At 43.9% G+C, this 14,347-nt stretch overlaps 1 protein-coding gene across 3 annotated transcripts in view; it reads right to left on the bottom strand.

Annotated features, from left to right (window-relative positions):
- The window catches only part of LOC135987872 (chromatin remodeling regulator CECR2), a 99,989-nt gene that overhangs the window by 53,143 nt on the left and 32,499 nt on the right, over window positions 1-14,347 (bottom strand). The gene's annotated exons all lie outside the window — the stretch shown is intronic.

Below are 14,347 nucleotides of genomic sequence, written 5' to 3' on the forward strand. Positions count from 1 at the left end.
AGGAAGGTATAATCCCCTTCTTTGAGCCACAGAGCACACCCAGCCCATTCACCAGAAGCAGCAGCAGCAGGTCAACACAATGGGAAGCGGGACATGGTCCCAAAGCTGAGGTGACAGGATCCAGCTACACCATAGGCCGGTTGCTCTGCCAAATCTCACTCTCAGCTTGTTGGTCTGTCGGTGTGCTCAGCCCCTGGGTTGTACTTAGCATGCCTGCAAAAAACATGGCCCTGCCCAGCAGCCAGAGTGCCTTCTGCGGCCCAGTGCCACTCTCTCTTGGCTTGAGATTGCTGCCATCATATGGAAATAATTTCCAAAATATGAAACCTACAGAGACTGCCCCACTTGGCATGACAAGCTGGGAGGGCATTGTAGGGAATTAAGGGTATTCCTAGGGCCTCAATAACCTAGAAGCACTAACAGCAGTAGGTTTAGATGGCTGCCTTAAAGCCAGAAAGAAGTTATGGTTTCGGATCCTGATCAAGTCTCCCAGCCATGTTATCTTAATTTTAGTGGCTTGTTGGAGACATCAGCCATTGCCTAAATCTACAGCCGGATGTGTCTCTCCCAGCTTCCCCACAGTCCTGCACCCTCACTCTGTAAGATGCTCCACAGCCTTACAGCTTCCCTAGCCAAAAGACCCCCCCATCTTCTGCGCTATGCCTTTGCATCGCAGGGAGAGTGGATGTTGAACACCCTCCCCACACTCCTGAAAGCAGAGACCAACTCGGCAGCTCTCCTCAAAAAAACATCATCATTTTCATCTCATCCCTTGGGGACCACAAGATCAGGGGGAGCCAAGCTGGCCTTCTGCAGTAGCTTCAGGGGTGTGAGGCAAAGAGGTTTAGCAATGCTTGGCACCACAGCAGTCCCAGCTCTTATCTGAGCCGTCAGACCGGTGTGTGTGAGGGCAAGGGATGAAGAGCAAACACCCGAGGGAGAAAAGCTACCCTGTCAGAAGGGGACCATCATTTGGAAAGGGGAGGAAAGGAAGAGCAGCAAAGGTCTTCCCTTTTCCCATTTCTTCAGGTCTCTCCCTTAATGTCCGTCAGCGCCTTCTGAGATCTCTACCTCCCTCAACTTTCTGCAAGCAGACTTTGAAGGCTATTTCAAGCATGTTGTAAATAGGAGCATAATGTTATTCCAGGGCTAAGCAGAGGTGTGAGATGACAGCTTTGTATGAGGGAGACGGTTATAAACAGAAAGCTAGGGAGAATTAGTCGTATTGCCTCCACGTTACGGCTGTTTGCAAAGAACAAATCCCACATGCTACCCCACCTCCAGTGCTGGCAGTGCAAAGGGTAACGTCAAACCATCCTCTCCTCCAGTGGCTCCCGTCAGCTATGAAATGAAATGCACAAATGCTGAATTCTGCTCAGGTTAGCCCAAGTACGTTTGGAAATGCAAAGTCTTTACAACGCTGATGGACATTTTTGGTCAGGCTAGAATTTTCTAGGCATACTCAGGTTTCGTGTTCCTTTAGCCTCTCTATCAGGATGGGCACAAGGCTACTGGTGATCTGAGAACACTGTATTATCTACCCTCTATCCCACAGGCCAGAATGGTTGTGGCTTCTTGTTCTCCATCTCTGTTAACCTGCTGCCTGATCTCTCCTTTGGGACAGGGACCCTCCCCTGTTTGCACAGCATGTTGCCGCTTGCTCTCCAACTGGAATTTTTCACTGCTGTGTAATACAAACAAATACGAGCAGGTCACGCTGGGTGGCTAAACTGTACTGAAAAGAGATTTCAGACTGATCAGTCCAGTCTCCCTCATGTCCCATAGCAGCATACCGGTGCTAATAAAGCTTTCCTCTCCTCCTAGCTCATCTTGCCTGTAGTGCAAGCTACGCGAGTAAAAAAAACTGCATTCGTTATGAAGTTTATGGATTGTCAGCATCTAAAAGATCTGAAACTGCCGCTCGTTCTGTTTCTTTCCCCTGCAAAGTACCTTTTCAGATGGACAGGGTACATCTGAAGCTCTGAAGTAACAAGCGATTAGCTTCTGTTTAATAGTCACACATTAGTACTTTATGCCTCTAGAGCAGCTTTCATCCTAGAGCATCAAAGCATTTAAAGAAAATTCAGCAAAGCCTTGCAGCACCTGTGAAGGAAAGGGAGGCACACACCCACATGCAGAGCAATTTTACAGATGGAGAAACTAACACAAACCCCAGCATCCTTAGTAGAGGCACACTTCACTCCGCAGCGAGGCTGAGAGACAACCCATAAGGCTTGACACTCAATACCACGGCCATCATCTTTCTTTTTCAGCAGCTTTATTAGCAGCCAAGGCATTTGGTGATCGTGCTATTTCCCTCCAAAGGATCATTTCTCCCTTTCAAAATAATCCCCTCTTCCTTCAGAGCAGATAATCTACACCATTTACCATAAGCCAGTTACACTGGCTGAAGGAGAAGCATTGCACTGGGCACTGAGCTGGCTTTACATGGGAAAGAGACAGAAATTTCAGGCTCAGCAGAACCAATAGTCTCCAGCCTGTGGTTTGCAGACCTCTTGCAGACCCTGTGGAAGACTTCTAGAAGGCCTGTGAAGAGCAGTTAAGAAAATCAAGCTTAACATCAGTCTGCTTAAATTTCTGATCAGGAGTCCATGCTTTTACAGGAAAAGTACTGGGGTCACGCCCTTAAAACCAAAACAAATCACTAACAAAAACAACAAAACAAACTGAAACACCTTAAAGTGGCTGACCACTATCGCCCAAGCCACAAGTTCAACTTCTCTAGCCGAAAATAACCTACAAACACAACAGTATGAGAGGAAACACAGTCTGCTTGAATTGCATCCTGTCTGCCTCACCCTCAGAAAGATATAATTTATTATCACCTAGAAAGGATATCTCCTGGTAACCACACTTGTATCTGATGTATTCAGATTGTTAAACTCCTTATAGTTTGTGCTGGTTTATATTTTGGTTGTTGTTGTTGGTTTTGTTGGTTTGGTTTGTTGTTGGTGGTGTTGTTTATGTTTTGGTTTGTTTTTTTTTGTTTGGTTGGTTTATTTGGGTTAGGGGGGTTTGGTTTTTTGTTTGTTTGTGGGGTTTGTTTGTTTGGTTTTTACTGGGGAGACAAAGTGGGGAACGTGGCAAGCAGACAGCTAGTTGGGACCACTCTGAAGCCAACCCGTAATACTGTAGACCTTATATATTTTTAAACTCTCGTAGTCCTATGCCAGTAGTTTCTTTGCTGGCAGAAACAACCCCAAACTCTTTCTCTCTACAAGTACTGGATTTATCATTCCCGTTCACTGACTAGATACTACCAGCAGCTAAAGACTAAAAATTTCAGCAACTGTTTTACATCACGCCTTGGGAAAGCGCAGTCACTTCGGTGAGGAACAGCATTAACAAGGCTCTACCTGTTCTTGACGTTGTTTCTGGAAACAACATCACCGGGTGAGCTATGGTCCCTCCCCAGCCGATTCAGCCGCACGATAAATAAAGAACAGCTGATCCTGCCGTGTCACCATCTCCTGCAGTAAGAGGCTTCCTGGGTACCTAGTGGGAGTTCTGCTAAGCTTTTAAGCCCATTGGCAACATGGGGAACAGTCTGTAGCTCCAAAGCCAAGAGGCTCGAAGTAATAATCCGATTTCAAAGCTCCTCCTCCTCTCCAGCCGAAGGCAGCGAGGCAGGATGAGATCAGACTGTAGATGCTCTTCATTCTAGGTCTGGCCATTGCACTCATCTGCTCAGCATGAGCACAGGGAAGGGAAAGGATGAGTGCCAAAATCTGGAATGGATTGCTTGGCTAAAGTTTCTGCAAAGATTCCAAGACTTACTAGGAAAAATTTTTGAAGAGATTTTTACCACTCTCAATGCATTCAGACTGGCCCATCTAAGCCAACCTCCACTTATCTAGTTCACACACGGGCCAAAACTCCTGGGGGATTTACTCCCTGCCATCACGCACTGCTGATGCAACACGGCACGCAAGCTATGCAGCTGGTTTGCACTCATGCCATGAAACTTCTCCTGTAGCAGCGATGATGCTCCAGCATTTACACCACTCCCCCCTCACCTTTCGGGATGTTATTAGCTGCCAGTTGATAAGCAAGCCATGAAAAAACTATCTCCATGGGTGTGGAAACAAACAGAAAGCCCAGATCACCCCTTAAGGGCTCAGGTGACTCGCTTACATCCCTTCTGCCCCTCAAACAAAAATGACAACCTGGCTTTTGAATGGGGGAAGAAAGGTCTCTGGCTCACCCTTGACTGAAAAAGCATGAAGAAATGGTAAAATATATTAAGATTTTTTAAAAAGCTGTAAAGCCTTGCTTTTTTCCTTTAATCTGATCTCCACAGCCAGCCATTCTTCTCCCTGCCATTCTCATGCCGCACGGAGCACAGCCTACCCACCACAAACAAACCCTGGCTGGCCACTCAGTGGGGAGATTGGCCTTCAGGTGCTATTGGCACCAAAACCTCTTCTTCTCGCTCTGGGTCAAACAAAACAAAAGTCACGGAGAGGATCTGCAGCCACACACAGGTGCCCCACAGGTTTCTACCACCACGTGTGGACAACATGAATGGTGAGTGAATTGCACTGCAGTGCTACAATGAAATCCAAGTTGCAGCATTTTTTTCTAATAATTAAGCAATAAAGAATTTGCAAAAGTATGAAATAGCTGCCTACCAGTATTAACCCTGATGATGCAGCCAGCCAGCCAGCCACTCAGATGTGTGAACTGCCTGTTTGCAACAGGCTTAGTCTCAAGCCTAAGAAAAAGTTTGAAAAACACTAGTCTACTCCACAGCATAAGTTTGTGGAAGCATAACCAACAGGTCTCTGTCATACTCTTAGATAACAGTACGCACCACCTTGCTAATCTGTCAGATTTTTGACTCCAGACATACTTCAATACAGAAATTGATGGCTTCTATACATTTTTTTTAATTAGTATAGGAAAAACAGATGCTGCCACCCTAATGAGAGATATATAGACTAAGGGACAGGCTTGTCATAGGAAATGGTGTTTCAAGCCTGTCGAATATTGTAATGCTAGTCACAGCTCCTTACGCAGCTCTGGCTTCATAACACATGTCACCATAGGATCCAATGTCAAAATAAATACAAGAAGTTACCTCTTCCAGTATCTACGCTCTACCTTCAAGTCTGTCCAAAAAAAAAAAAAAAAATCTGTATTTCATCGGATAAGTGGAAATGCTCTCCAGAGCTTTTAAATCATTGTCGAGGCTCAGAGCTTCCATCCCCAAGTGATAGCTATCTAGTTTGTCTTCTCCAGCTGGCCTCCTGGCTCCAGCGGGAATCCCAAGCTTCCTTGTCTGTCCTGCTGAAGACGCAGACCTGCCCAGCTCTGCTGAGACCTCATCTTCCACAGAATGCTGGGGAAACCCAACCAGACCCCAAGAGGGTTACCTGGTGACCAACGTGGCCGCTTTCGGGGCTGGGAGCAGTCAGGAGATGATCCAGGAGCCCTACTGGAATTACACAGAATCACAGAATGTGAGGGATTGGAAGGGACCTCGAAAGATCATCTAGTCCAATCCCCCCACTGGAGCAGGAACACCCAGATGAGGTTACACAGTCCAGGCAGGTTTTTGAATTCCCATTTTCCGGCCTGTGGCTGGGGAACGGCAGAGGGGAGAAGGGTCTGCTCAGAAAAACGATGCAAAAAGCTGTCAGTCCCAGGGTTTTTTGGCTGTCAGGAAAAGTGTAAAATCTCAGGAGCCGATTCTTGCGACGTACTGTGAGTAACTCGACATTCACACAAGTGTCACTGGTGCAGCTGTCCTGACTAAGGCCCCTTGGCCAGAACCACCACCTCTGCCTGCATCTGGAAGGAGCTCAGCTCATGTGTGTTTGCCAAGGGAAATGATACAGGCCCCTTCATGTGTTCAGGAGAAGGACACTCCATTTTTTTATTCCACATCTGGTAACGCTGCTCCATAAAAGAGGTGATGGAGTGCTTGTAGCTCTTCTTCCAGAGCACAGGATGAATATCTTCTTCAACACACACGCCATACAGGAATTCTTCTCTAGCTTAATTTAATGTTGTCTTTACAGCCAACGAATTTGCAGATTGCTACAAACAGTTGGCTATTTATACAATAGTTATATCTGCTGGAAACTGTAAATTATTATTATTAATGTTAATGATTATTATGTTAATAAATGTTAATGCTAACTACACTCTTAAAACACATATTATAAACAGCATCGTAATTTGAGAGAAGGGCAGTAAAATTATTGCCCAGACACAAAAGAAACCAGGTCTATTGCTGTAATGCTTACTCTACAGACATCAGTTCCTTTTTCTCCTAAATTCTATCATGCCATCCAGAATAAGAAAAAGGAAAAAAACCCTGGCTTGTTTCATTACGTTTTGAAAAAACAAAGCAAAGCTCTGTTACATCTTGTAAACTTAATAGCCAGTTTCGTTTCTGCAATTCAATGCAGAACTGATAACACTGGATTATCCAAAGATTCGCACAAAACATGTCCCTTGGATGAAATAGTTGATCTGCCTGAAGTGGGGGAAAAAAATACAGTAACAGATAATTATATAACCAGCTTGTAAAAGTGTTGTTAGTAGAGCATGGGATCAGAAAAGCCCTGGCTTTTATTCTCACTTCATGCATTCAGTGATGAGAGCTAAATCTCTGTCCGTCTCTCTTCCCTCCCCCCCACAAATTTTGATAATCTTCAGCCAACCCTGTAAAACACTTACAATCTTTGAGTAAAAGCAGGGCTGAGGTTAACATACTGCTACTTCTTCTCTAACATTCAGATGCTGTGTTCTACCATGGTAACGGAAGAAAACTGGAAAAAAATTTCCTCTGCTGTTCAGATAAGGTAGCTCGAGTACTCAGGGGTAAACTCTAAAGTTCAGCATTTTAGTTTGAAAGGACATTTCCAGTCATTGGCTACTGGAATTCAGATCTTCAGATCTTGACTAAGTGATAAAATGCAATAAAAAAAAGAGCTTTGCCAGCACGTATCTCTTTCAAGGAAGGAATGGGAACATTAGCCATTCTGTACATTAACTAAGCATAGCAAAAAAACCACATGTGGACTTTGTTCTCAGTTATCCGCAACTGGATGTCTCTAGAAATCTTTCCTTAAGAGTACAGTTCTGCTTCTCCTTTCTCAGGAATGACAGAGGTGAATCCAAGCAGGAGAAAAATTAAACTGGTGGCAATGGACCTTGAAGGTCTGACAGTGACCTGCAGCACTGAGGTCTTCAAAATCGCTTTCATTTCCCAGAACATAAATTAGATTCCTCACTAGGTATTGCACCGAGGTTAATGGGAGCTTTATAAAGCCTTCTTTGAACATACAGATTATCCTTTTCAAAAAAGACTAATCTTGTGGTTTAAAGTACAGTACTGGGAGCCAGGAAACCTATTCGCAGCTCTGTCGGGCTGGATGACTTCAGGCAACCCACTTGACTATCCTCTGCTCTTTTTCAATATGCACGAAATAGAGACAAACACCTAAAGCTCTCATGAGGCTCAATATTTGTAAGACAACAAAAACCAGCTGAACTCTTCACAGATCCCTCACAGCAGAAGATGGCAGGCCCCTTTGTACGCAGACTTCCACAAACCTCTCCAAACAGTGAGTCCCACAGCAGCAAGGACAGCTGCACCGGGCACTTCATCCAGGCAAGGATCCTGAATTACAACATTACCAATTACATGTTTTTCAGCTGTGAAGGAAATGTCTCATCCTGTCTGCCATTTCTGTCCAAAGGAGGTGCTCAAAAGGAGCAAACCTGAGGAACAAAGAAAAATTCTAGTTTAGGGAAAGCCATGCTGGCTAGGCAATTTTCAAAGAGCAGCCTTCCTCTCTACAGGATCTGTTTTCACTGCAAGAATGTTAAAAACAACTTAAAGACAACAAAATAAAAAATAAAAAATAATCAATGATTTCGAAGGTAAAATACAGAAAACTACCAAAAGTGCAAGATGATGGAGAACACTCAGTGCTGGGAAAGAGGATCACTATTTTCCTTCCAAGAATAAATTAATCCTAGACATCTCCACTGTGAAAACCAATACTAGCTTAGAGTCTCCTCTCAGAAGGTGCATGCCATTCACCCCAAACTGTCATAGTTACATACTCTTCATATTTCAGTTTCCACATACTAGCCTCCTTCAAACTTTTAAATAAAATTAGTACAAAACATATGGATATAAAACAATCCCATGATTTCCAAACCTCCTGAAAAGAGAGCACGTGGAGCCTTACTTGTGCTGTGCACTACAACATTTCAAAGCCTCACATCTTTCAAGACTGAGCACAGCTGTTTTCTGCACACCCCAGAATTTTGGTCGACACACTCCCATGCCGCTGCTGTCCGAAGCACCTACTTGCCCCTCAGCACAGGTGACTCTGACCTGGTCACTCCCAGAGGACTTAATCCCACCGTGTTGATGGGCAGTAACATTTCCTGTGACTCAGCCTCACTAATAAAGCTTTGTCAAGGGGAGCTCCAAAGACAACTCGCTCACTTCTAGCATGCAGAAATCTCAGGAAGTCATTTTAACTCAATAACCTCCATGCCACTTCCATCCAGTCAATACAGAAGAAGAAAACACAAACAAAAACCCCCCATAAAGTCACATCTTACTCTGCAGACTACAAAATTTTCTCATTCCAAGGTTACTCATACAGACAAAAGTTATCGAACCACAGCAATGTAATGTCACTTCCTTTTCCTCCAAAATAAGGTTTCGTGTTGAAAAGATTCCACCTATGCATCTGCTGCAGGCAGCCTTAGTCAACACAGGAGCACAGGGAATGGCAATCAAGGGACAGCACTCAGGACCATCTCTGTATCAATTTATAGCTGGGGTGCACAGTTAGGAATTTGCTTTTTCTGCCCATTGATCTGAGAAGGAAGAAGAAAAATCCCTGAATGCCCAGACTCATTTTCATGTAAGCTGAGGTATCGAAATTATTTTTCAAATAAAAAGCAATTGATTATATTTTCCTAAAAGCACTTGCAAAAGAGCTAGAGCAGTTTGAACCATTGCTATTCATTCCTTCAAACACACATGTAGACCCCCCTTCAGTCACTTGGTGCTTATTGGCTATATAGAAGGTAGAGCAGCAAGGAGCACTAAAGGATTAATTCTCACAATAGTGGGAAGCAGGAGTCCTGGCTCTTGGGGGGGTGAGTGGGGGGAGAGGGAAGAAGAATGAACACGTTGGCTGCATCCCTGGTCTTTGGGCTTCCTTGCAGTGATTTCATCTTCTGCCTAGAGCTATCTTAAAAGGAAAGGGTGCCCTGATAACTTAAATGTAAGAAGTGTTATGGGATTTTGTTTTAAACCTGCAAAGACTTTGAGAAAGGGTTATATGTGAGTTAAATGCAAGGCACGGCTCAGCGGGGAAGGGAATAGCTAAAGCACAAACAGTTCATACTCTGTTTGTTCGGAGTCACGCAGTAGCTGAACAGATTTATGATTCAGATGTTTTAGTGTTGGTTATCACCAATTTGCTCAAACTCTTAGAAAAACAGAGAGAGAGAGAGAGACAGAGATTAAGCTTTCGTCCACTCCTGCCCCAGCCCTCATCCCTCCTCCGCCTGGCAGCAGGGGTTACTGATTGTTTCTGTCCCTTTTTTAACATCAGAATGGCTCAGAGCCACTCGCTACAGAAGTGGATCACACTGCCAATGTAATCATAAACATTAGATTCAATAGCTAATCATTGAAGTGCAACATCATTTATTCAGGTACAGTCTATGCAAGTATATTAGTAAGATTTGGCTGTATAGGAACTTTTAAGTGTGGGGTTTTTTCCAACCATAGAGATGACTCGGACACAGAAAGGGCTGACAAAGAGGGACTGGTTTTGTTAACTTTATCTTCAACCTCTGTATAAGCCCAGTAACATATACAAAAGAGGACTTCACGCATCTTTATGGCATTTAACCTCACAACAACCATGTGGGCTTCTCACAGATAAGCTCAGTGACTTGCTCAAGATCACACAGGAAGCCAAATGCAGAGCACTAAAATCGAGCCTAACAAGTCTTGCAGCATCAATCTATTTCTAATTTAGTCTAACTGAACTTAACACTCAGCTAACAAATTTATTTCAACCCACTATTGCATGGTGTGGAGCTATACCTTAGAGGAACAGATTCATACTTTTCTGTGAATCACATCTCTACATGTAAATGAAATTATGCAACCTGAAGGACACAGTCATCCTCAGCACCTCCACAACTGCAGGGCCTGAAATGCTGCTGACCTTCAAAACCACACTGCAGCTAAAATCTCTGGTTGCGAAGGATGGGGGAAGAAGGACACTGATCCTGCTTCACTGCCTCTGCAGAATCATGTATATCCCCAGCTCAGACCAAGGCCCAAAGTCCATACAGGAGCAACTGAACACAACACCCAATTTTTAAAAGTGCTCAGGGCCCATAACAACCCCTTTTTGTTGAAATTGTACAGGACTCACAGAGTCACAGAATGTTAGGGGTTGGAAGGGACCTCTAAAGATCATCTAGTCCAATCCCCCCGCCGGAGCAGGAACACCCAGATGAGGTTACACAGGAAGGCGTCCAGGCGGGTTTTGAATGTCTCCAGAGAAGGAGAATCCACAACCTCCCTGGGCAGCCTGTTCCAGTGCTCCGTCACCCTCACCATGAAGAAGTTTCTTCTCAAATTTAAATGGAACCTCCTGTGTTCCAGTTTATACCCATTGCCCCTTGTCTTATCCTTGGCTGTCACCGAGAAGAGCCTGGCTCCATCCTCCTGACACTCACCTTTTACATATTTATAAACATTAATGAGGTCACCCCTCAGTCTCCTCCAAGCTAAAGAGACCCAGCTCCCTCAGCCTTTCCTCATAAGGGAGATGCTCCACTTCCCTAATCATCTTCGTTGCCCTGCGCTGGACTCTCTCCAGCAGTTCCCTGTCCTTCTTGAACTGAGGGGCCCAGAACTGGACACAAACTGGACTCTACACTATTAGGGGAGAGAGAGGGCATCAAGGTAATTTAATAACCTGTAGTGATGAGATAGCAACTATAGGTTATACTGGTATAAAACCACAGAGTTCCCCCATATTGGTTGTGGTTAAAGCAGCAATACTAGGACTTGCACAGGAAGACACCCGATAGCAGATTCCTTTCTTACAGATCCAGCCAGGGCTGCTCATCCAGGACAGCTCTGGACAAACGCTTACGTGCTAGCCCAGCACAAGCAGCAAACACAACGTGCTTGGTACGTCTCCAACCTCACGCGTATGTGTTTGCCACTCACAAAGTCTGTCTGTGAACGATCCAACGCGTCTGGAAGGCAAACAGGCTGTACATCTGCACATCAGTGATGCAGCAGGTCTGACACAGAGAAGGAACATTGGGCTTATAACGCAGAAGTTACACGGATCATCTGAGTGATTTCTATCCAAAAGCTCTCAGGCAGGAATAGAGGAGACCCCAGACTTCCCTAGACTGCTTCTTGAAAACTTGCAGTGCGGCTTTTCTTGAGATGTTGCACACAGTGTGAGCAGATTAAGCTCTATTAACGTAAGACACTTCTAAACAGTGTAAACTAGAACTAAACCTGGAATTAACCGGGCTGGTGTAAAATTACACCTTAATGCACGCAGAAACCAGATTAGAAGACAGATGGCGAAGAGGAAAGGAGAAAAAAGAAGAGTGGATTGGATATACATATGTGGATTTACATTCTGTAAGCTTGGCACAAATCTTAGAGGCAATTTTTTTATTTCCAGCGTAATAGAAAGTTGCCTGACAGTCCTGGTACACTAGATAAGGAGAAAAAAAAAAAAAAAAGAGCATATGCTTTTGAAGGGCTTTGTAGTATGAATCTTTGGCAGGAATTTAGAGATCAAGGTGGGTAGGAGCACTGGAGGAAGGAAGCTCTTTCAGATATGCTGGAAGCATAAAAAGGGAGAAGCAAGAGGATAAAGGAAATTCTGGTGAAGTAAGAGTAACTTTCAGGGTCCAGAGCACAAGCAAAAATGCAAGGGGCATGCTCAGCAGAGATGCAGCTTGGGCAGCAGTGTGCAGAACCCTGAAAGTAAAAGCAATACAGTGGAAGCTGTCAAAAATAAATTGATAATAGTAGGCATGCTGAGAAAAGGAACGTAAAACATCATTATACTTTTGTATAAACACAGAGCCTATCTACACCTTGAACACTACATGCAGTTCTGGTCCCCACATTTGGAGAAAAAAAAAAGAACTGAAAAGCTGGAGCAGGGCAACAACAGTGATCAAACGCATAAAACAGCTTCTGCAGGAAAAACAATTATGCAAAACAATAAAAGACTATAGAACCAGAAACGGCATGGAGAATGAGTGCTCATAGTCCCTTCCGAAAAAGAATGGACAGACATCAAATGAAATTATCAGGATGAAAACAAACAAAAGGAGACACTTCCTTGCACAAGGAATAATTCATCTGCCTGTCTCTTTGCCATGGAATATTATGGATGCTAAAAATGTACATGGGTTCACAGAAGAAACAGGCAAATTAACAATTAAAAAATAAACTCTCAAGGGCTGTTAAATACAAACTGAAGTTTCCGAGCTGCAGATGTGAGCCAGAGGCTGGGAGCACAGTCTAGGGAAGTATCATTGCTCGATTGCCCCATTCTGACACTGTTCCCTGGGTATCCGCTGTACAACAAGAGACAGGATGCTGGGCTAGACAGGCCTTTGATCTAACCCTATACATCCATTTTTGTATACAGGGCAGAAAAGGGTTTGCATTCCACGCTGGAACAGGCTGGGGATAGTAAAATTTGAACAGGAAAGAACATGATTTAGATGGCAAATGCAGAAAACACTGGTTGCCTAGAGTTGAATGTCATAGAGGAAGAAAAATGTGAGGGTCCTAAAAAAAAAAAAAAGTCTTGTTACAGCATTAAAACAGAGGACAGAGATGAAACTTTTGATGGCAAGTATGTGTATGAATACAGAAAACTGCATTTCACATGTAGAAGGGAATAGAGACTTGACTTCACATGGCTTGGGATGTAAGAAGGAGGCAAAAATGAGGGGATAAAAGAACAGTATTGAAGAAGGCTCCCAACATGTAAAAACTCCACTCTCCTCCAATGCCTCAAGCTATAAGCAGAGGAAAGAGAAGAGATGAAAAATGCAGTTTGACACGCTCATTCAACATCAAGAGACAAATTTGAGATGAGGCAGTGGAGATGATCACGTAATTAAGGTACTGGACAGACACAGGGAGATCAGAGTTCATTTCCCAGCTGCACCACAGACTTCCTTCATGATGTTGGGCATTTCACTTAGTTGCTCCTTAAAACTGAGAAAATACTTTCTTAGTGCACAGGAAAGCTGTGAGGCTGAATTCTTTAAACATCTGACATGCACTGCAGTGTCTGAAGCAGCGGAGTTAGGACAGCAAACACCAGGCACTCACGTGCCAAGGACCACATTTCGCAGGCTGCTGGGACCAGACGCAGCGTGGGATGTAACCAGAGCGGCAGGGACAGGGCAAATAAATCCATCGCAGGAAATCAGCTCAGGGAAATTAAACCTCATAAGGTGTGAGGGGAAGAGGTACCGAAACCAGTCAAAGTGTAAGACATGGAAAGCGTGTTTAAGGAGCATAAAAGTTTGCAACACCTCTGAAGACCAATGCTGCAAAGTATAGCAAGGAACCAGCGTGCCACTGCAAAGATGGGACATAAGTAGGATGATTTGGTATAATGTCCCAAGTATTACAATATCTGAGCCTACATCCGAGATGCACTTGAGTACTTAGAAATAAAGAAACAATGCTTAACCCAAAATTTTCAGTACTTTCTACCAAATTATTTCCCCCCGTCATCAGGAATAGAAACCTTAAATCATTTGAATATTAACTGTATTACTAAAGGAGATGTAAACAGGCTCTGAGCTGGGATACCAGCACCAGTGCAAAGTCTGCAAGAACTGCAATATGGGCTGTTTTGATGCACTAAAACATTACACTCAAATACTTAAGATACACTAATACCTTTAAAACTTATCTAAAGCTAAATTTGAAATAATTAAAAGCAGTAAGAGTTAAAGCTTTCTCTGACTTTTAATCAGTCCTTTAAATTATACATAAAACCATCCAAACCAAATATTTGCCAAGAGAGGTAAAATGACTCCCAGATTGAACTGGCAGAAAACACAAGAGAGCCCAGAATAGACCTTACTGGTAGGATAAATTGAGCCTACCTGCAAGCAGCAAAGAGTATGCATTTCATTTCCGTTTATTTCCTTCACTGTAGATGAAATTTCAGGTGTAACTTCATAGCAAGGCTGCCAGGCTGGTGCCCCACTCCCCTACCTGCATTCCCCCTCTCTGCACTCACAGCCC

This window comes from Caloenas nicobarica, chromosome 1 (assembly GCF_036013445.1).
Source record: "Caloenas nicobarica isolate bCalNic1 chromosome 1, bCalNic1.hap1, whole genome shotgun sequence".
Classification (NCBI taxonomy): domain Eukaryota; kingdom Metazoa; phylum Chordata; class Aves; order Columbiformes; family Columbidae; genus Caloenas; species Caloenas nicobarica.